Raw genomic sequence first — 21105 nt, forward strand, 5'->3', positions numbered from 1 at the left:
CCACCCAGGAAATCAGTGGCTAGAGTTGACCAAAGTGAGACCATCCACACCTTACATGCAACTGATCATTATTCCCAATGTTGTGCTCTATGATTAACTTGAGAAGAGTCAAAACTAAGCCAAGGAAACGGTGCCGCCACACCCTGGCCTGATCTCAGACTTCCATCGCAGAGATCCTATAGGAAAGGGGAGAGGGGGTACAGTTTCACCAAACTCAGTGCATGGAATGCTGAGCTGAGGACAAGGTAGATTTAGGGAGCAGGGCAGAGATGTAGCTACAGGAGAGCCAAGGCTCTCTGACCTGTAATACACTTTTTTTGGTTTTTAATTCAGAAAGTAACCTAAGAGGAGGTACTCGTAGGTATTGATGTGTAGAGGGAAAAACCATCAAGTCAATTGTGCTAGATCATGCAAATTTATTTTTAAATGTTAGACAGTAGAAAAGGCAGTGAATTAGACATAATTACTATGTAATTTGACTTGAAATGAAATCCATTTAAGAGACATACATTGAATGTGGGCAAAACACAAGGTAGAGAAGAAAAAAAGGGAGCTACAGAGAGGCCCAAGATGTGGACCTTACTTCCACATCCTTCCACCCCAGTGATCTCGTGATTGCCAAAGCCAAGGCTTCAGATTGTTTACATGGAGAGAAATGAGACAGTCCTTCATGATTGGGCTTAATTCAACCAGAGACTGTGCCCTTAAAAACAGGCCTGGTTTTTCACATCGTCTGCTTTCTGTATGAAAACCTACATTACTTTATTCATAAAACCTAGAGTTGATTGCTTGACCCTTGGAGTAGACAGGTTATTTGATTTTATTTTAACTTAAGAAAGAAATGAATCCAGTAAGTATTTGTGGAGTGCCTACTCTGTGCTAGGTACCGTGCTGAGTTCTGAGTGGGTGGGGCTGGGAAGAGTCCCCATTCCTGTCCTCACGGAGCCTGCAGTGTGGTACTCACTGAACAAACCGTGCCGGACGGTACTTAATTACAGTTGTGAGATGTGCCACAAAGGAAATCTCCAGTAAATAGCCAGAGGAGCTCACTTAGTCTGCGGGTTCAGGGCTTCTCTGAGGAGATGGTGTTTAAGCCCAGAGAGAGGCAGGATGAGTTTGGATTCGGCAGCAAAGGGGAGAGCAAACAACTCTCCAGGCAGAGGAACAGCATGTCCAGGGCCTTGAGTTGGGAAGAAGAGGACCTAAAAGGAAGCCAGCCTGCTGAGAGCAGAGACTGGAGGCAGACTGATGCATTGACAAACCAAGCAGTGCAGAAACTGGGTCCTAGAAGCAGCCTCTCAAGGCACAAGGGCACATTATAGACTTTGGATTTGACCTTCAAAGGAATAGAAAGCTGTCAAAGAGTTTTAGGCAGGGGGGATGATTCCATTTGTTTTTTTTTTTTTTTAAATCCCTCTAGCTTCTGGGTGGAGAGAAGTGGAGTAGAGGATGTGGGGAGACCAGTTAGGAGTCCAGATGAGAGATGGTGGTGGCCTGGTGAGAGTGGAGGCACTGGAGAGGAAGAAAAATGAACCGATTAAGGTCTGTTTAGGAAGTAGGACAGACAGGACCTGGTGACTGGTTGGCTGTGGTTAATGAGGCACAGGGTGGTGTCAAGGCCGCCCTCTAGGCTTCTGGTGGGGCAACTAGTAGGTGGTGGTGCCATTTACTGTGATTGAACGTGCTGAAAGAAAGCTAAAAAAAAATGATCATAACATTCAAGGCAAAACACTAGGAAACTCTTATGTAACAAACAAGAAAGAGACTACCACCAACCAAGAAATGGGGAAAGGACAGCAAACTTGCACTTCCCAAAAGCAGAAGTGCAAATGGCCAACAAACAGAAAAAGATGTTCAACAGTTGCAGATTAAAATAACTAGACTCCCTTCACCTAATGGCTAATGGCTAATACTGTTGAGAGCACAAAGAATTGGCATCCCCCTATACTGCTGGTAGAAATTGAAAGTGATATGGTCTTGTGTGTGTTGGGGGCGGGTAGTGGCAATTATAATTTTTTTTTAATGTTAAAAAAATATATTCTATGTACTTAACCAACAGCCACACAAAGATGTACGTGCAAAGATATTAGAGTATTTACACCAGTGAAAAATGGCAAACAACCCAAATGTCCATCTGTAGGGAATTAATTACACATCTATGTAACCGTTTAAAAAGTAGATTGATATATATTACACATATATGTAACCGTTTAAAAAGTAGATTAATATTAGTGTGTACAGTATGGTCCCATTTTGTAAAGTATCTGGATGTGTATGTATGTGAATGTCTGTATATGTGGGTATGTATACAAAGAGGTTTAGAAGGACATCTCTCTAAAATCACATTGCTAGCGGTAGGTGACTTTTTATTGTATTTGGGTAAATAGTTCAGAAAAATGATACTTTAAAAGATGAGAAGACAATAACCGCAGTGTAACGGAGATTGTAATTAAAGTGTTACTGTGAGGAAACCCAAGGAAGGGAGTGACTAATTCTCACTCGGCTGGCGGGAGCAGGCTTCACGAAAGAGGTGTCATTGGACCGAGAATGAATAATCAGGGATAGGTTTGTTTTCCTGTTTCTGCACAGCTTTGTAGCTCCTATTCACAAGAAATAAGGAGCTCCACAGATAGAAAGACTGATCCGGTTCTGCAGACCTTTCAGTCTGTTTGCTCCCTGGTCATAAAACATTCATGGCAATTAATTTTAAACCAGATGACAGGAAATGGAAGCTTAAAGCTCTAGAAGGACTCAACAACAGCTCTGAAGAGTGTCCAATACAGTCATTGTGCCACTGTCTCCCCCCTCCCCTGACTCGGTTGGATCTTATACTCATTGGCAGTAGCAATGGCATTCCTAGATATTATGTTATCAGCTCTTTCTATTTCCTTGGTTACTATCTTGGATCTTTGAATAAGGAGTCGCTTTCACTTCACATTTCCTAAACTTGTTTTTAGAAATTATGCAGCTGCCTACCAAAGTGCCCTTTGGGGAATTTAAATATGCATTGTTAGATATAGTGACTTTGTGGAAAAACTGGTGACCTAACAGAGTGGCGTGACTCTGCCTTGATTTGCAAACAGAACTTAATTGGTGGCCTTATGACATGGAATTGAAAATTTGGGGTCTGAGGAAGGCCAGAGGTGAAACCTAATACACTCACAGAGCACAGGGTCAGAAGTAGGCCAGTGGGGACCCCAGTCCCAGGTCCTTCAGTTACCAGCTGTGTGACCTCTGGCAACTTTCCTGACAAATAATAAGCATCAGGTGTTCTTGCAGTTTCAGCTTTGAAACAGGACAGACTTAGATTCCAAGGTCTGGCTGCAGCAAAGTGAGGGAACTTAAACCAGCTTTCCCAAGGTAAAGCAGGGGCACTGCTGAGAGGAGGATAGAAATGGATGAGCATTTTAAATTTCAAACATTTATTTTAATGAGTATTGGAAAACGTATATGAATAGCACATCAAACCTATGACTTCATAGATAGTTTTACAAAAATGATGGTGATTAAAAATTCCTTTAAATAGCAACCATTTTGCAATTATAGAATCCATGTTAATTGAAAGGCGGTCTTTCATTGGGATACAGAGAAAGGAGGAAGAAATAATGAACTGCAGAAACTTTTAAAAAACTTCTATTGGAGTATAGTTGATTTACCATGTTGTGTTAGTTTCTGCTGTACAGCAAAGTGAATCAGTTATATATATGCAAATGACCTTTTCCCATATAGGTCATTACAGAGTATTGAGTAGAGTTCCCCTGTGCTATACAGTAGGTCCTTATTAGTTATCTATTTTATATATAGTAGTGTGAGAAACGTTTTTTTAAAATCCATTAGAATTAGAGTTAAGTAAAATATGTGAATTGATTTGGAAAAATTAGTAAATGGTAATAGCAGTGAGACATTGATATGGCGAAAATCGTGAAAGTGGTACCGACATGACTGCAGTGGACATTGGCTAGATGGCCAAACCTCACTGAGTTACCATTCTCTCGCCTGTAACATCTCCCAAGGTGATTATGAGGATCATGAGATAATATCCATAGGTATTATTGGCTCAGTAGCTGTCACATAGTAGGGACTTGAATCTATGTTTCCTTCCTTTTTCCTTGGCCTCACCTTTCGAAGTTGAAAGTGATCTCTGAGATTGGCCAGGCCAGTTTCCTCACTTTCCAGATGAGGTAACAGAACCCTGATTGGGGAAAGACCAGCGGAGGGCTCCTAAAGTCATGTTCTCCTCACTCCACTGGGCTCAGGTGTGCGCAGTGCCCGGCAGAGACTTGACCACAGGCCTGAAAGGTCTTGGGGAAACTGACAAAAGGCGTGGGAATGAAAATGAGTTAATTACAAAGGCAACAGTCATGGGGGTGTGGAGGGGGTAGTCGTGATCTGAGGGGTACTTTCCAGTGTAGTACATCTTCATAGCCCCTACTCTGCAAAACGGTAAACTCTGTGTAGAGAAGGGAAGAAATTGGAAAAATACCCCCAAATGTCAGAAGTGAGTATGTTGATGTCGTAGCATATTTCTTTGCTCTGTGTCTCCTGGTAATTAATGATTGCTTGCATGTTGACATCTATGAAAAATAAAAATAAGTTGCCAAAATGATTGGAAAGCTGAATTTTCTGTACTGAGAGATGGGTGCCGTTGGTGCCCTTCTTGGCATGTAACTATTTTAATTGTCATGCTTCATTTTTGCCTATCACACTTCATTTTTGAAGTAATTCTCTTCCAGCCCCTAATCATTAGCAACTTCCCCAGTTACATGGGATCATAAGCGGTTGGTAGCCAATATTGGGTATAAAACTTATGACGCCTTTTAGTCCAGTGTTCTCAAGGGATTAATTGTGATCGTCTTCTTGTTTTGCAGATGGAAAAACTGAGAATCAGAGAGGGCTAGTGATCTCTCGGACACTTGGTCAGTAGGTAAGTGATAATGCTGAAAGTGAGCCTGAAATAAGATCTATGTCTAGTCTCTGTGATTCAGTCTCTGAAGCCCCATCTCCCCAGTCTTGAGATTTTTCTGATTTGCGCAATTAAGTCAGGAAATAAGATGAGTTGGTCAGAGGCGTTTGGGTATTATTTGCACTTGTGGTTTCTGTTTGTTCCCACTGTTGAGTTGGAATGCTAAACAGGTGGGTTTGTGAAGGCCTCTTAAGCAAACCGGGCCCGTGCTGTGGCTAATGGGATATCACTGCCCTGTCTTCAACAGACCCAAGAGTTTGGTTCATCTAAAACAGAGCCCTGGACTACGGGTGTTAGAAGATCTGGGTTCCTGTCCCACAGTGAGCTGCTCTGTGACCTTGAACAAACCACTTAACTCAGGGATTCACTCACTTTTCATTCTTTCTTTCAAACTGTTTTTCCCCAGAATATGTGGTGCTGCCCTCTGTGCCAGGCACTGAGGATGACAAGATAAACACAACATAAGCTTTGCCCGGGAGGCACTCACAGCCCAATTTATGAGTTCCTCCATTTCCTCATTACTGTCTCATCATGAGAATTTCTAACATCTGCTTTGGAGTTTACAATCTCTAGGGCATTTTGTGATCTTCCCCGAAACTCCATAAGATGGAAAGAAGTTGTTATTACCATTTTGCAGAGGAGAAAACTATGGCTTAGAGAGTTGGCTGAGGCCATTGAGTGAGTAAGGGTTAGAGCTGCCCTTGAAACCAGATTTACTAGCTCCTAAGCATTTGTTTTTGATAACAGCACACTGTCCCACCGATGGTTTTGGCATTTGAACGGGCGTTTTTGTACCCTGCCCCTTAGCAGTGAGTAAAATGTTGGGCACATCAGCACCCAGAGGAAACCCACGCTGGTGCAGAGATACTTTTCTGCAAGGAGTACTTTCCTGTGTCTGACTGATTATTCCAGAAAGCAATGTCTTCTGTGCCTGAGAGTGAAGGCAGCCTTGGGCTCTGGGTAAGCCGATAACCAGAGGAAAACATGCCGCAGGCCCAGGGCCACCTCCTTCAGGTGGCTGCGATTCAGCATATCAGAGAAAGCCCGCCACGGGCCAGAGGGGCACAGCCCCCCCTCTTCTGCAGTGACCCTACTGAACATGTCGCTTTCCACCAAAGCTTAATGATCCTGGGAGCTTCTGCTTTTGCAGAGTTGCCTGGCCTCAGGCAAGACATGGAGAATGATGTGGATTAGAGGCTGTGCTGTTTGTTTGTGGGATGACAACTTCTTGAGCAGGAAGCTCTTGGGCTCCCTCCAAGTCTGGAATTTTCAAAGGGTGCATGAATCACCGCAGGGACCGGGCCTGGTTTCTCTGTTTTACTGTGCGTGTGTACGTTGTGAATTGTGGCCATCTTTAATGAAGATGACTAGCATATGTGTGATATCTGGGATGTGCAGGATTTGTGGAGAATGTGTGTGCCTGGGTGGGGAGTGGGGTTTGTAAGGAACGAGTGTGTGTGTGTGTGTGTGTGTGTGTGTGTGTGTGTGTGTGTGTGTTTAATCTCTAGGAAGCAATTCTCATTAAAAAAAAGAAAACACTTAACGGGTATAATTTTTCAACAGGACCCAGAAATGGGCTTTTAATAAGCATCATTAAGCTCTTTGATTACAAGGGGAGGCCAGCCATTCTTTCATCCTGGCTTAGATCACACAGCTCTCCCTTGCCCTGTTCTTTGGGGTCAGATAAAAACTCCTACTATTCATATTGGTCTCTCCAAAGCCCTTTCTCCCCTTTCTTGCCCTCCCCAGCCCCTGCCCCTACCCCGCGCTTTCTGATCTCTCTGCTTGGACCTCGACACAGACAGGGCTGGTGTCAGGACTGACAGATGATAGCTGCGGGTACGCCTGGAATCTGAGCGTCCTGTGTCTCGCCCTGTCCCAGCAGGAAACTTTAGAGTCTTTGTTTAGGAGGTACTCTGAGCCCAGAGATCCGGGGCTCCTTCCTTTCCCTGAGGGTCACTTACAGCCACTGACACCCAGCAGGACTGTGTGTGCGTGTGTGCAAACCCTTTCCTGCATGGATTGGGTTTCCCCTTGTCTGACACGGGAGGATGAGAAGCTGTGTTGAAAGACAGGTTTTGCTCTGGACTGAAAGCATTCTGCCAGGTCGCCTAAGGAAGCTGGTTCCCAGAGTTATTATCTTTCCTGAGCTGAGAACGAGGTGCTCCGTGACAGGAAACCAGGTAGGCTTAGCAACAGGCTTATCAAGCCACACTGCAGGAACGTTCATTTGTGTCAGCAGGTCTGGGTTTGTGTGATTTCGTTCTTCTCTGTGCACGGGATCAGTTCTGGGGCTGGTGTGTTCTGATTCGCACGGCTCCTTCTCAGCAGTGAAGCGCTCCGTTAGGGTGTGGAGCTCTTCCTGGATCATCCTTGTTCACCCCACAGGACCCAGCCCGGGGGTACCGGGCACAGGGCTGAGTGTGCAGTGTCTGTGGTCTACGTAGAAGCCGCTATAGCTCCAGGCTGCAGAGCGGTCCTGAGTTGGGGTATTCCCGCCTTGATTAATATACCAGGCGCTCATTAGAGTCCTAGCTTGGCCTCTTACTGCACCAACTACTCAATTTCTCCGTGCCTTGGTTGGTCCTGGAGGGTCTGCCCTATCTGGAACATTCTATCTAGTTCTTGCCAGCAGCTCCTTTGCAGGGACCCGCCTCCGGTCCCTATGGCTCCAGTTGTTGGTTGGCTCAGAACTGGCTCCAAACCAGCCAAGCCACTGAACATTAAAGTCCTGCTACGCATCCTAGGTGGATGTGCTGCCTTGACCTTGAGGCTTACCCAGGCGGTGCTCCAGGGCTTGGGGCAACAGCCATCCACTGTCAGTTCTCCAAACACCCTTAGTCGTTGCTTTAAGGGACATCTATTTTGTTAAGCACCTACTGTGTGCAAGGCACTGTGATACTAGGTATATTTTTTTCTAACTTTATACCCATTTTCCAAATGAGATAACTAAGTTTCAAAGAAGTTAACATACCCAAGAGTACCTAAGTATTCAGTGATAATGCTAGGATTTGAAGCCAGGTGTTTGGATTAGAAAGCATATAGTCTCGGTTTCTATAAAGCACGTAGCACCCAATGGTGAGCAGAAAACGGTTGTCGCCTATTAGTGACAGTTCTTTTAAAAGTAATTATTTAATAAAGCACTTACCACATGGCATCCTAATGGATGGTTCTTCTGTGGTCCTCTCTCACCGGACTGTGAGGTTCTTGAGGGCAGAAACTGGAAGCCCCAGCCCCTAGCAAGGCACAGGGTTTAGAGCAACTGATCAATAAATGTTTGAATGATTAACAATATTCATAATGCCTCCCTGTACTGATCGCTGACTATGTGCTGGGAAAAGTGCTAAGTGCTTTATATGTATATTATTTTGTTTAATTCTTGAAACAACCCTGTAAGATAGGTACTATTATTACTATAATATTTATAACAAAGAAAATAGAGGCTTGAAGAGTTTTGAGGAACGTTCCCAGGTTACACAGCTGCTAAGTGGCAAAGTTGGAAATAGGACCCCCGGCTGACTGCTTACCTGTGGTGTCTTGCCTTGCCCCTGTGCTCTGGCCTCCCCCAGATGTCCCAGCATCCCTCACACCACAGCGGATGCCCAGGGCTCCTCCAGTGACTTCCTGTGAAGCTGTCACTCAAATCGAGTGCCTGCCTATCTGGAGCTGTGTGAAGTTTCCATCCAGAAGGGAGAAAGCTGGTGAAGGCTGGGGTGGCCACAGTCACATATGAAAGACAGTATGAAGAACCACTAATAAGACGGATGAGACAAGGGTTTCCCTTCTGGAGAGTAGACCTGATTTACAGGACGCAAGTGGGGATGAAGTCAACATCAAGAGGCACAGTCTTTTGAGAACAGTGGTGAAGCGTTTCAGTGACGTTTTCTGGGGGCATTTCTTAGGCTTGGCAACTAGGCTGCCGCAGACTTGTTGGTGGGTAAGGTTGGGCGAGGGAAAAGGCCTTGGTGCCTTGCTCTCCAGGGAGGGCCTTCCCTTCTGGTAACTTCCCACAAGACCTCATGGACCAATGACTTATTTCATCATGGGGAGCTTCATCTTACGCAGGCTGAAGAAATGGTACTCCACCTACGTTGCCACAAGATAATTGACCCCTTGTGACTTTGTCTAAAGGGGAGCCGGGAGCGTGTGCTTTTAGTGAAAGTTAAGGAGCAGGGAGGAGGATGTGAGCTGGGAAAGAGAGGGACTTGGAATTACTCTGGAGGCTGCCCGGATGCGACTAGGATTCTGAGTATTGACTCCCGACGGGGCCAGGGCCCACTTTGCATGAATCCAGGTTTGTTCTGTGTCCCGGGGACTCTAGTGAGGTATGCTGGTGCCCTCATCTAAACGCTACAACAGAACAACTGCTTTGGGAGACCACACATGAACACTCCTTGGCCAAGAGAAAAGCAAGCAGGATGACAACATGATGACATGTCAGTTAAAGCCTTCGTGGACGTGTCTTTGGGTGGCTCAGGGCTTCACTCCTCTGGAGGCTGGCCCTGTGCACCCCAAAAGCAGTGGTGATACTGGTTCTTGAAGCTGGGCCTCCAGGGTATTTCCTTTTTCCCTCATAGCAATGATTTTTAAACCATGCACTGCAGAAGCCTGGGGGTTTAGTGAAATCCTCTCTGAGACTTCCCCTGGAGATAGGCAGACAGTTCCCTATTGGCTCCTGGACACTGGCCTTGCTCATCCTCTTCTCCTTGTTTGCTCACTGGGCTTCCTTGTTGCCAAGACTGGTGTTCAGCTGGGATGTACTCCATGGCCGCGCTGTTTGTTGACAGCCAACATTTGCTCTCATTGGCTATTGTGTCTGTTCTGATTGGTTGCTGTCTGTGCCATATCCGTTGTTAAGTATTTTGAATTTCACTCCTGGTTGCAAGCCTCCCTTTTGTGCAGAGCCAGCTGCATCCCAATGCAGACACGTTGTGCCAGCAACAAGCCTGTGAACCACAGGCTGCACAGAACCAAAACAGTTTGACTGTCTTTGAGAGGTTCTTGCCGTGCTTCCTCATCCATCCTAGGGCCACAGAGTCACCCGAATGTCACCAGCCCACATGGCCATGTGGGGCTCAGCGATTTGTCTACCATGCCCACCGCCACCAAAGCAGAAGCCCTGGTTATGTTGCCGTGGCAGACCTGGGAGCAGGAGCTGGTCGTTGGTCTTTTCTGTCCCAGCCCCTGGCATGGCTCTTTAGCAGACAGGTATCAGGCTTTCCTGCCTGCCTGTGGACATGATTCCCAGATTAACTCAGCTGTGCCTTTACGAACAAACTGCTTTCTCAAATAAGAAGGATGTGCCAGCTTTTCTGGCAGAATTCCTTATGAGCATTTGTTCTCTCCTTCCCCCTTTTCTTCAAAAAAAAAAAAAAGAAAGGCAAAAGGAATAGCAGAAGAAATGTTAGATAAAAGTGCATGCATTTGAGATTCAGGCAGATCAGGATTCATATCCAGGCTCTGCTCCTCATTAGCTGTTTGACTTTAGGGAAATCATTTAACCTCTCTGTACCTTTTGTTCAAAAGAAATAATAATAACTCTAAAGAGCTGCTGTGTCTATAAAATAATACGTACATATAAGTTGAAAGTGCCATGCCAATGAGAGTCATTAACATATATTGTCCCTCTTTCTGGTGACATTTTCAATCTATAACGATTCCAAAAAGTGAGTCAGTGGCAAATGCTATCTCTTCCAGGGCTAGAGCCTGGGAGGAGAGACTGAAAAATGAGAGGAAAAGAGCCAACCCGTCATTTTTAGTTTAGAGAGCCTCCAAGCCTAAAGCAGAACCTCTAGCCCAGGCAAGAGAGGAAAGAATGGAGAACTTATCTTTGAGTTTCCTTGCAAACAAGGGGAAAAGGGAAAGCTGATAGATTACATGTTCTCATTGGCTAACGCTGAGTCTTTGTTGAGAGGTAAGTAAACACAGATGACAAGCTATTAGCTAGACATAGAGAGGTATAGCTTGTGCAGGAATGGCAGATACATGATGTATTAGGTTGGGTTCCTGGGACCAGACTCTGGGACAGAGATTTGTGTGCTGAAAGTTTACGGGGCTTGCCCTCAGGATCAACACCTGTCCAGGAGTAAGGGAAGTAAGATTAGATCGAGGGAGGAGTTGAGCGGCAATGCCGTCACAGCAGAGGCATCAACCGATCCCACAGGGAGCTCTGGAGCTGGGATGGTCCTTCAGTTCCCTGCATTGAGTCAAGGGGAGTTGACCTTACCGCCCTCGGCAGCAACAGCTGGGTACTGCCCCTGCGTAAGGCAGCTGCCTTGGGCTGAGGACCATTCCTGGAGAGGGACTCGACTGAGAGCTGTCCGCAGCCAGCAGCAACAGTCCGCACAGCTGGGGCACTGAGTGCCTCAGTCCCAAAGGGCTCCTCTGGGCAGCACATCACAGCATCCACTACACAGGGCATGCAGGTTGCCCTTCTTTCCTTACGTCCTACCGCACACATCACTAATTGAAACAGCTCTCTTTACCACTGTGTTCAGATGCGGTCTCAGAATTTTTTCAAAAACAGTGCTCCAGATAAACATTACCAACCAGCTGGAACTGGCTCATGAGAAGGAACCCATTGGCTCCCTTTGGCCTCTCCATCTGTAGGAGACGTTCATTGATGGTGTAACAATAGGCCTTCAGTGTTATGATTGATGTTTCAACATTGGACAGTTGGAAAACCTTAGACAAGTTCCCTGACATGACTAGTGGAAAATGTGATTTTTAAAATATATTTCATTATTCCCTTTGACCACATTCCATTTATTTGAGTTGTGGCTTGTTTTTCTTTTCCCTTACTAAATGCAGTTTTCCCCATGATTCATTTCCTTTTCTTCTCCCTCTCTTTTTAAATTTTTTTAAAAAATTAATTTACTTTTTACTACATATTCTCTTGTCATATCACCCATTCTTATTTCAACCATTGGCCACTTCAGATGTCCCTTCTTCACCCAGTTCACATTACTGGTCACCTGCTAAATCTGTCCATATGACTCGCTTCTCTAGCCTCCAAAATAGCAATAAACGGCATCCGTGGTTAGCCCATGAGGAAACAGATGCTTAGAGAGGTTAAGATACTTTTTGAAGATGAGACATCTTGCAAATGACTGGGGTGGGCTTTATCTTAGGTCTGTTAGCTCCCAAAGTCTGTGTCCTTTTTTCTCTACCTTTGAGATATTTGTTGAGGTGATGACTCCAGGTTCTCCTTTTTGAGTCTTGCCTGGCTGAGAACTCTACAAACTTCAGTTGCTAATCCCACTGGTGATTATGAACCATTGCAGGGTGTCGGGGCCACCCCACACCGCCAGGTGGGTTGGAGACCCTTCTGCTTTCCCTGAACAGGGTATAGCTAATTATAGAGTGCTGGGCACAGCCTGGCCCCTGGGCCCATCAGCTGGGGGTATTTAGTTTTTTTTGAATTCCGGAGATGCTCCAGTGGTGGGGAGCCTTTGGGATCAGACTCACTGTCATGATTGATGGGATGGGGCTGACTTTGAAGCCAACAAGCGACTTGTTATAACTCTTGATAAATGAGACTTCAGTTGGTCCAGCTGGCCAGCTGCTGAAAGCCTGGCAGCATCACTGAGGGACCCACCTGGGTCTCTGAGCCGAGTGCCTATGCTGTCATCTGTAATCTTCCTTTAAGGAAGATGCATTTGGTAAAGGAAGGTCTTTTGCTTTTAGCTGAGGGCTGATTCCATCAAAACCAAAGGTAAATTAGGTTGTTGTTAAAGAATACTTATAGAGGCTCCTATTCTGTGCCAGATACTTTATTCTGAAGCTAAGCACTTAGAGATACAAAAATAAAACCAGTGTCCCACCCCTCACGCTTAAAATGTGGGCTGGTGTTTTTTTACTGCTGTGTAGATGGAAGACAAGGGCCCGACCACCTCCTGATGCTGTGAGGCTTCTGAACTCTTACAGCCCTCTGCCCTTCAGACCATGACTTCTTTGCACAGGGAGGACTTTAGAATCCTCGGGGTGAGTGGAAAGAGAGTCTGATTTGAGTCATCACTCCTCTCTCTGATAACAGATTTTCTGTGTGACCTTGGACAGGGCACTTGACCTCTCTGGTCCTCAGTGTTACCTCAGAGTCAATATAGAAAGTGGCCACTGTAATGCCTCAAGTGCCTGCTGTTGGGAAAGCACCTTGTATAATGCCTTGTACACGGTAGGCACTCTATAAATGATACCATGTTTTCCTTCCCCACCCCCACTTCCTTTCTTAGCGAGATCAGCGAAGAATTTACTAGACATTGATGACCTATAGAGCAGGAGGATTTCCTCAAGGAGTGCTTTCAGTCTTCATTGGGTGATCCAGGGCTGAATGGGTTCTCCAGTCTCCATCCAGTATGCTTTCTCACTGGACTCCAAGGGAGCAGGTTACATCCTCAATACCTCCTACCAGCCCTGACTTTCAGAGCACTCCTTTTCATTTTCTGATTCTTCACCACCACCCCAATATTCCTTCCTAGTGGGATGTCACCAAGATTGCTCAGAAGAAGCGGTGGCTATGGCAAAGAGAAGGGGTCCTGCACCAGGAGCTGGCATTGTGAGAACAGGACACTATTTTGCCCTCTCTAAGACTTAGTCTTCTCATTTATAACATAGGGTAATAATACTTTCCTCGCGGGCATTGTCTGAGGATTGCATGTGATAACACACGTGAGAACAGGCTTTGGAACAAACCTGTGATTTGTGATTACAGATGCTGTCTTTCTTCTGTGAGTTTCCACCTCTTGGTCTGGCCCCTTCACCAGTAGCTCCCAGCAGAAGTTCCCAAATGTATCGGGACTATGCAGATAACTGTCCAACCAGCTGTTTGTGGAAATCTGTACTATGACCCTTCCCAAAGAACTTGTTTTAGTTATTTATGTCTGTCTACTTCTCTAAACTCCAAGATATTTAAGAACAAGGTCCAATCTTAATTCATCTATATCTCCAGGATATAACAGAGGTGTTGTAATTGTTTGAAGAAATAAATGAAGATGAAAGATAATGAAAACTATGGGTATCTGCTATATATTTGCTCTGGGGATGTAAGGTCTCATGTAATCCTACAGGCCTAGGAGGCTGATATTATTCCACTCTCGAACAAAGAGAAATTGAGGCCCAGAGAGGTGAAGCCACTTACTCAAGAGTCAGTAACTAGCAGAGAAGGGACACCAGCTTCAGAGCCCCGGACTCCAAACTAGTTCTTACCTCCTATACTGGGTGCGCTCTCTCTCTCTCTCTCTCTCCTTTCCACATTTTATTGTACAAACAACATTAAAACAACAATAACAGGAAAAAAATAAACTTACCTTCCAATTTCCCACTTCTAGCAAGTCAGTTGTTTCCACCTTTCCACATCTCTGCTGTCTCTTTCTTGCATGTGTTCTTTTTTAATAACAGCATTATTGAGATATAATTCACATGCCATAAAATTCACTCTTTTAAATTGTACGATTCAGTGTTTTCTAGAAATATTTAACCATCACCACTATCTAATTTTAAAACAGTTCATCACCCCCAAAAAGAAACCCCATCCTCATTAGCAGTCACCACCCCCCCCCCCATTCCCTGCTCCCCCTGCCCCCAGCCCCTGGCAGCCATTAAGCTACTTTCTCTCTCTATAGATTGCCTACCCTGGATGTTTTATATAAATAGAATCCTATAATATGTTGCCTTTGTGTCTGGTTTCTTATACTTAGCATAATGTTTTCAATATCCATGTTGTAGCATGTATCAGTGCTTCATTCCTTTCTATGGCTGAATAATACACACACGTACACACACACACACACACACACACACACCCTTGTTTTGTTTATCTGTTTATCAGTTGATGCATATTTGGGTTATTTCTACTTTTCAGCTATTATGAATAATGCTGCTATGATCATTTGTGTACAAATTTTTGTGTGGATGCATACTTTTAGTTCTTTGGGGTACATGCCTGTAAATGATATTGCTAGGTCATACTCCATGATCAACATTTTTAGGAACTGCCAGTCTGTTTTCAAAAGTAACTGTACCATTTTACAATCCCACCAGCAATGTATGAAGTTTCCAATTTTTTCACATCCTTTGCAACTCTTTTCATTGTCTCTGTCTCTCTATTTTTTTAGTCATTCTCCTGGATTTGAAATGATATCTCACTGTGGCTTTGATTCAGGTTTCCCTAAAGACTGGTGACGTTCAGCATCTCTACATGTACTTTTTGGCCATTTTTATATCTTTTTTGGAGAAATGTCTATTCAAGTCCTTTGCCCGTTTCTTAATTGGGTTATTTTTCTTTTTGTTGTTGCATTGTGAGTTCTTCATGTATTCCGGAAACAAGTCACTTATCCAATATATGATTTGCAAATAATTTCTCCCATTCTCTGAGTTGTCTTGTCACTTTCTTGATAATGTTCTTTGAAGCACAGAAGTTTTAAATTTTGATGAAATTTGTCTGTTTTTTCTTTTGTTACTTGTGCTTTGAGTATCACATCTAAGAAAACTTTGCTTAATCCCAAGCCATGAAGACTTACTCCCATATTTTCTTCTAAGAGTGTTATAGTTTTAGTTCTTACATGTAAGTCTACGATCCACTTTGAGTTAAGCTTTGTATTTTGTAGGAGGTACAGGACCAACTTCATTCTTTTGCATGTGTATATCCTGTTGTCCTAGCCCCATTTGTTAAAGAGGCTATTATTTCCCCAGTGAAGGTTGATTTATGGACTCTCAATTCTATTTGATTAATCTCTCTATCTATCCTGATGCCAATATCACACTGCTTTGATTACTGTAGCTTCAGAGTAAGTTTCGAAATTGGGAAGTGTGGGTCCTCCAACGTTGTTCTTTTTCAAGATTACTTTGGGTATTCTGCGTCTCTTGCATTTTTATGTGAAGTTTAGGATCCACTTACCAATTTCTTAAAAAAATATATCCACCTGGGATTTCAATAGGGAATGCATCGAATCTGTAAGTCAATTTGGGAGTATTGCCATCTAAATGATATTAATTCTTCCAATCCATAAACATGGGATATCTCTCCTTTTCTGCAGTGTTTTGTAATGTTCAATATTATCAGACATATAGCATATAAAGAAGTCTTGCACTTGTAAAGAAGCCTGTCCTTTAAAAAAAATGTATTCCTAAATATTTTGTTCTTTTTGATGTTGGTGCAGATAGAATTGCTTTCTTGATATCATTTTTTGATTGTTCATTGCTGGTATACAGAAAACAAATGATTGTTGTACATTGATCTTATATCCTGCAAACTTGCTGAACTTGTTTATTAGTTCTAATAGTTTTTGTGCGTTTATTAGGATTTTCTATATATAAGATTTTGTCATCTCTGAGTAGAGATAGTTTTATTTCTTCCCTTCCCTAAACTGGATTCCTTTTTTTACTTTTCCTTGACTAATTTCCCTGATTAGAACCTCCAGTACAATGTTGAATAGAAGTGGTGAGAGCAGACACCTTGTCTTGTTTCTAGTCTTAGGGGGGATGTTTTCAGCCTTTCACCATTAAGTATGATATTAGCTGTGAGTTCTTCAAAGATGATCTTTGTCCAGTTGAAGATTCCTTGTATTCATTGTTTATTGAGTATTTTTGTCATAAAACGGTGCTGGATTTTGTCAATGCTTTTCTGTGTCTATTGACAGGATCGTGAGATTTTTCTCCTTTATTCTCTTAATGTGGTGTATTATGTTGATTGGTTTTGTATGTTAAACCAACTTTGCATTCCTAGGAAAACCCCACTTGATTATGGTGTATAATCCTTTTCATATTTGTTGGATTCAGTTCAGTATTATTTTGTCAAGGAATTTTGTGTGTATAATCAAAGGGGATCTTGATCTGTAGGTTTTTATTCCTTGAGATTGTAGGTTTTTATTCCTTGAGATATATTTGACCGATTTTGGTGTCAGGGTAATGCTGACCTCATAAAATGAGTTGGAAAGGGTTCATCCTTCTGTTTTTTTGCAAGAGTTCATGAAGGATTTGTGTTAATCTTGCCTCTTTTTTTGAGAACTTTAAAGAGTTGTAATGAGGACAAAGCTTATGACAGCTCACTGTTATGCCTTATCATGTGCCTGTGCTGGGTGAGTCTATGACCACAGAAACTTGACATTAGATTAAAGCCTGCACATTTCCCTATGAGTAGGACAGTGGTCTCCTGCCATTACGCCACAAGACATTCAGTACTGGGAAACTGGGGTGGACAGACAGACATGGTTCCTTCCTCTTTTTATTTTTTATTTTTTTACTGTTTTAAACATTTCTGCACAAATGCCTGGATGAATATTCCGTGAAAGCAAAACCTTCTCCAAAACAGACAACAGATTGGCCTCTTGACCACATGCTGAACAAGACCAATGCTTACACCATTATCTCCCCGAAACCTGTCAATGTCCTCCTAGAAAATCAAAATATCCACACATATTAATAGCTCGGCATCCAGGTTAACAAAAGAGTTGAGTGTTTGTTTTTCATTCCTTTTTAACATGTGAAAATGAGGAAAGACTATTCCTGACTGAAATTGCTTGGAACAAGAAACAAGGGTCTGAGGTTTCACTACATTACAGGACAGATCACGATGATGTTCAGTCCCTGAGCTTTTCTAAAGGAAAAACGCTTTGAGTGGTGGTCATTCACTCATGCCTTCAGTCACTTCATTAATTCACTCAGCAATTCCATATTGAGCTCCTTTTCTATGGCAGGCCCTGTACTGCAGTGTCCGGTCACACAGATGGGAATGCATTTCAGTCCCAAGGGAGAAGCCAGTCTGGTGGGGAAGATCAGACTCTAAGCAAACAGTCACTACCAAGCATGATCATGGCCATAACACAGGCATAAAAGGAGGTCACAGGAATGTAGAGGGAGGAGATATCAGGGAGAGACAGTGTCAGACGAGATATGGTCCACTGGGAAACTTGAAGGATGCATAGGAATTGGCCTGATGGAGGCCCAGGCAGAACCAGGAGGTCACTGAGAACAGTCTGTCTCTACATTCAGTCATTCACAAGGGCTTAAAGGAACAACGCTGAAAGATGACTTGGAGAGACCCCAGGAGGCAAATCCTAAATCAAAAAAGCTTGTGTGCTTTTTGAAGAAGTCTGCACTTTATCCTGGGGTGGTAAATGTTTTAATGACTCGTGACCTTTCCTGAATAGCAGCCCAAGGGTACCAGAGAGGCGGAACTGAAACCATATCTGATAGCAAAAGTCAGGTCTAGACCTTGGAGAATTGTCCTTGAATAGAATGCAGGTCTCCTAGGGCCTTTCATCCAGCATACCCCATCTCCTGGACCTTGTCTTCCCTTCCATCGCCCTAGAAGAGCCATCCCAGCTCACTAGGAGGTCAGACTCAAAAATATTGAATTCTGGAGTGGATAACACTGAATCCTATTATGCTTGTTGGTAAAATAGGGACACTGATGCCTCCTTCCTAGGGTTGTTGTGATAACAAAATGAAATAAGAGTTCTCTAAACATCGTCAGAAATCTCCACTGCAAGCTAGACGAAGGATGTGCCACGTCCGTTATGGAAGTAAGACCATCAATGTTGGGAGCTGCATAGACCTGGATTCAAATTCCAATGCACCCCCTGGCTGCTTGACCCTGGACAAATTATCTTCACTCTCTGAGCCTCAGTTTCCTCGTCGGTGAAATAGAAATGATCATAATACCTCCCTTTGGGGTTGTGATGAGAAGGAAGTGTTATGGTCCCTGTGACATCCCCAGGCACCTCAAAGGTGCTGAAGAATTGCCTTTTGAATCTGAATGTGAACAGGGAGCTCTGCTTTTCCTGGAGGCTCCTGGAGGGCTGGACACACATCTCCCTCATTGCTCTGTGTTTAGAGCCTAATATATAACGAGGATCAGCATATAAAGATATTCCAGTGTTTTTGCAGTTGAATTTACTTCCTCCTCTCAATCCAGGTTTCTATCCAGTTGAAAAAAGAATTGACTGCGACCTTTTGGAAATACAAATAAATCAATAAAGAAAAAAGATTTTATTTATTTTTATTTTTTAATAAATTTATTTATTTTATTTATTTATTTTTGCCTGCGTTGGGTCTTCGTTGCTGTGCGCGGGCTTTCTCTGGGCTTCTCATTGCAGTAGCTTCTCTTGTTGCAGAGCACGGGCTGTAGGCGCGCGGGCTTCAGTAGTTGTGGCTCACGGGCTCTAGAGCACAGGCTCAGTAGTTGTGGCGCACGGGCTTAGTTGCTCCGCGGCATGTGGGATCTTCCCGGACCAGGGCTTGAACCCGCGTCCCCTGCGTTGGCAGGCGGATTCTTAACCACTGCGCTACCAGGGAAGCCTGAAAAAAGATTTTAAATCGTCTCATTTTATACGTTTATTTTGCTGAGTGGGCTAAGCAGGTATTAGTCAATTGGGGGCTTCCTTAAAGGAACAGGAAGAGGTCACAGCTCCTGCTTCCACGGACCTGGTGTGGCTGCCCCAGTTTCTCCAGCCAACAGGCAGAGCAGTATCTCTTGCACACTGAGGAGTTAGGAAGTTGAACCTGGGAGAAATATGTCCTTAATGATGTTTTATACCCAGGGGCCCCTGGAGAAGAGAGCTTCGGGAAGATTAAGTGGGACACGAGGCTGCAGGAGCTACCCGCCAAGGGGCAAGGGTGTGGAGCAATGGGAATTCCACCCTCGAATGTGCCCCAGGGGAGGGCACGTGTGATTGCAGCAGCCCTAGAAGCAGACTTAGTACAATCTGTGTCCCAGACTTGCTTCCATCTCCAGTCTTGTCCCCATTCTTGGCTTTCCCTGCTTCTTCTGTTCCCCTCCTCCCCCAGATGAGGAGGGGGCTTGCTACAGGACTCAATAAAGCCCAGAATCAGGTCCGGGAGCTATGGTACCCAGTTCCCTGGGTCCCCACCAGTGTCACTTACTGAGTGCCAGGCTTTGGGATGAGTGGGACAGGGCTCCCCCACCCCCTAGAGTTGCTCTCTGTGTGGGTGATAGCCACAAAGGGATGAAGGAAGGTCTTCAGGAGCTTTTTGGAGGCTGCAGTGAACCTGCGTAGAGGGAGAGCAAGGGGCGGGGAAGAACGGCGAAAGCTACAGAAGAGCAGGGGATGGTCGATGTGCATCTTGAAGGATGAGAGTTTACCAGACAGAGGAGGAAGTGGAGGGTATTCCTGGCAGAGGTAAAATTTGCACAAAGGCTCTGAGACCTGAAGGACCTGGAGTCCTGGAGAAATGGGAAGAAGTTCAATGAAACAGGAACAGTGAGTGAAGGGCAGACATGGGAGAGGTGGGAGGGATGCCATGGGAGGACAGGTTCTGCCTCGTTAGGAAGTGTCCTGTAGGCTGGGCTGTAATGAATGTGGACTTGATACTCTGGGGAGTGGGGAGGCAAGGTAGAGAGACCAAGTGAGTTTGGCCTGAAATAGCCCTGAATTAATGCATCAAGGAATCATCTATGACAGCGGTCCCCAACCTTTTTGGAACCAGGGACCGGTTTCGTGGAAGACAATTTTTCCACAGACGGATGGTGGGGAGGCGGGGGAGGATAGTTCAGACGGTAATGCGAGCGACGGGGAGCAGCGCGGCAGATGAAGCTTTGCTCCCGCGCTCGCCGCTCACCTCCTGCTGTGCGGCCCGGTTCCTACTGGGCCGCGGACCCCTGATTTATGAAGCACTACCAAGTGCCGCTGCCTTGCTGGGCTCTGGGGATCCAAGAGTACAGACGCAGACTTGACTCTGAGGAGGCTTACTCTCCATCTCCCTGACTGCCTGCCACTCTCTTTTTAACACACCATCTTATCCTATCCCCTGTCCTGCTCATAAGATGTTAAGCCCCCTCAAGTGTGTGTTATTCATCTTCTGCCTGGAGCACTCGCTCCAAGATCTTCTGGGCAGAGGTGATAAGAAAACAGCTTTGAAAACGAACCTACTAACACTTTGCAGGGGGGCTGGGGGTGGGTTCCTCCAGAGCTGGTGCCTAGAGGGGAGTCCCTAAGGTGGCCGACTTCAGTCTGGAGGGACTACCCTCCCTGGCCCCAGTAACAAAGTCTGCGGGCACTTGGAGGGCTGAGCCACAGTTGTATGCCTGTGTGTCCGGGGACTCTGCAGGTGGAGACGCGTGTGCACACGTCTGCTGTGCAGGCATGTGCGTCTGGGCCCTGTAGGTACTTGTTGGATGCGTCTGT

At 44.8% G+C, this 21105-nt stretch overlaps 1 protein-coding gene across 1 annotated transcript in view; it reads left to right on the forward strand.

The window, feature by feature from the left end:
- Positions 1–21105, forward strand: part of TENM4 (teneurin transmembrane protein 4) — a 740746-nt gene that overhangs the window by 147254 nt on the left and 572387 nt on the right. Inside the window, exon 3 of the mRNA XM_082410302.1 lies at positions 4869–4924. The gene's annotated coding sequence lies outside the window, so the exon portion shown is untranslated. The remainder of the gene's footprint in view (positions 1–4868; positions 4925–21105) is intronic.

The sequence above is a fragment of the Balaenoptera physalus genome, assembly GCF_965194825.1.
Source record: "Balaenoptera physalus genome assembly, chromosome: 10".
NCBI lineage: Eukaryota > Metazoa > Chordata > Mammalia > Artiodactyla > Balaenopteridae > Balaenoptera > Balaenoptera physalus.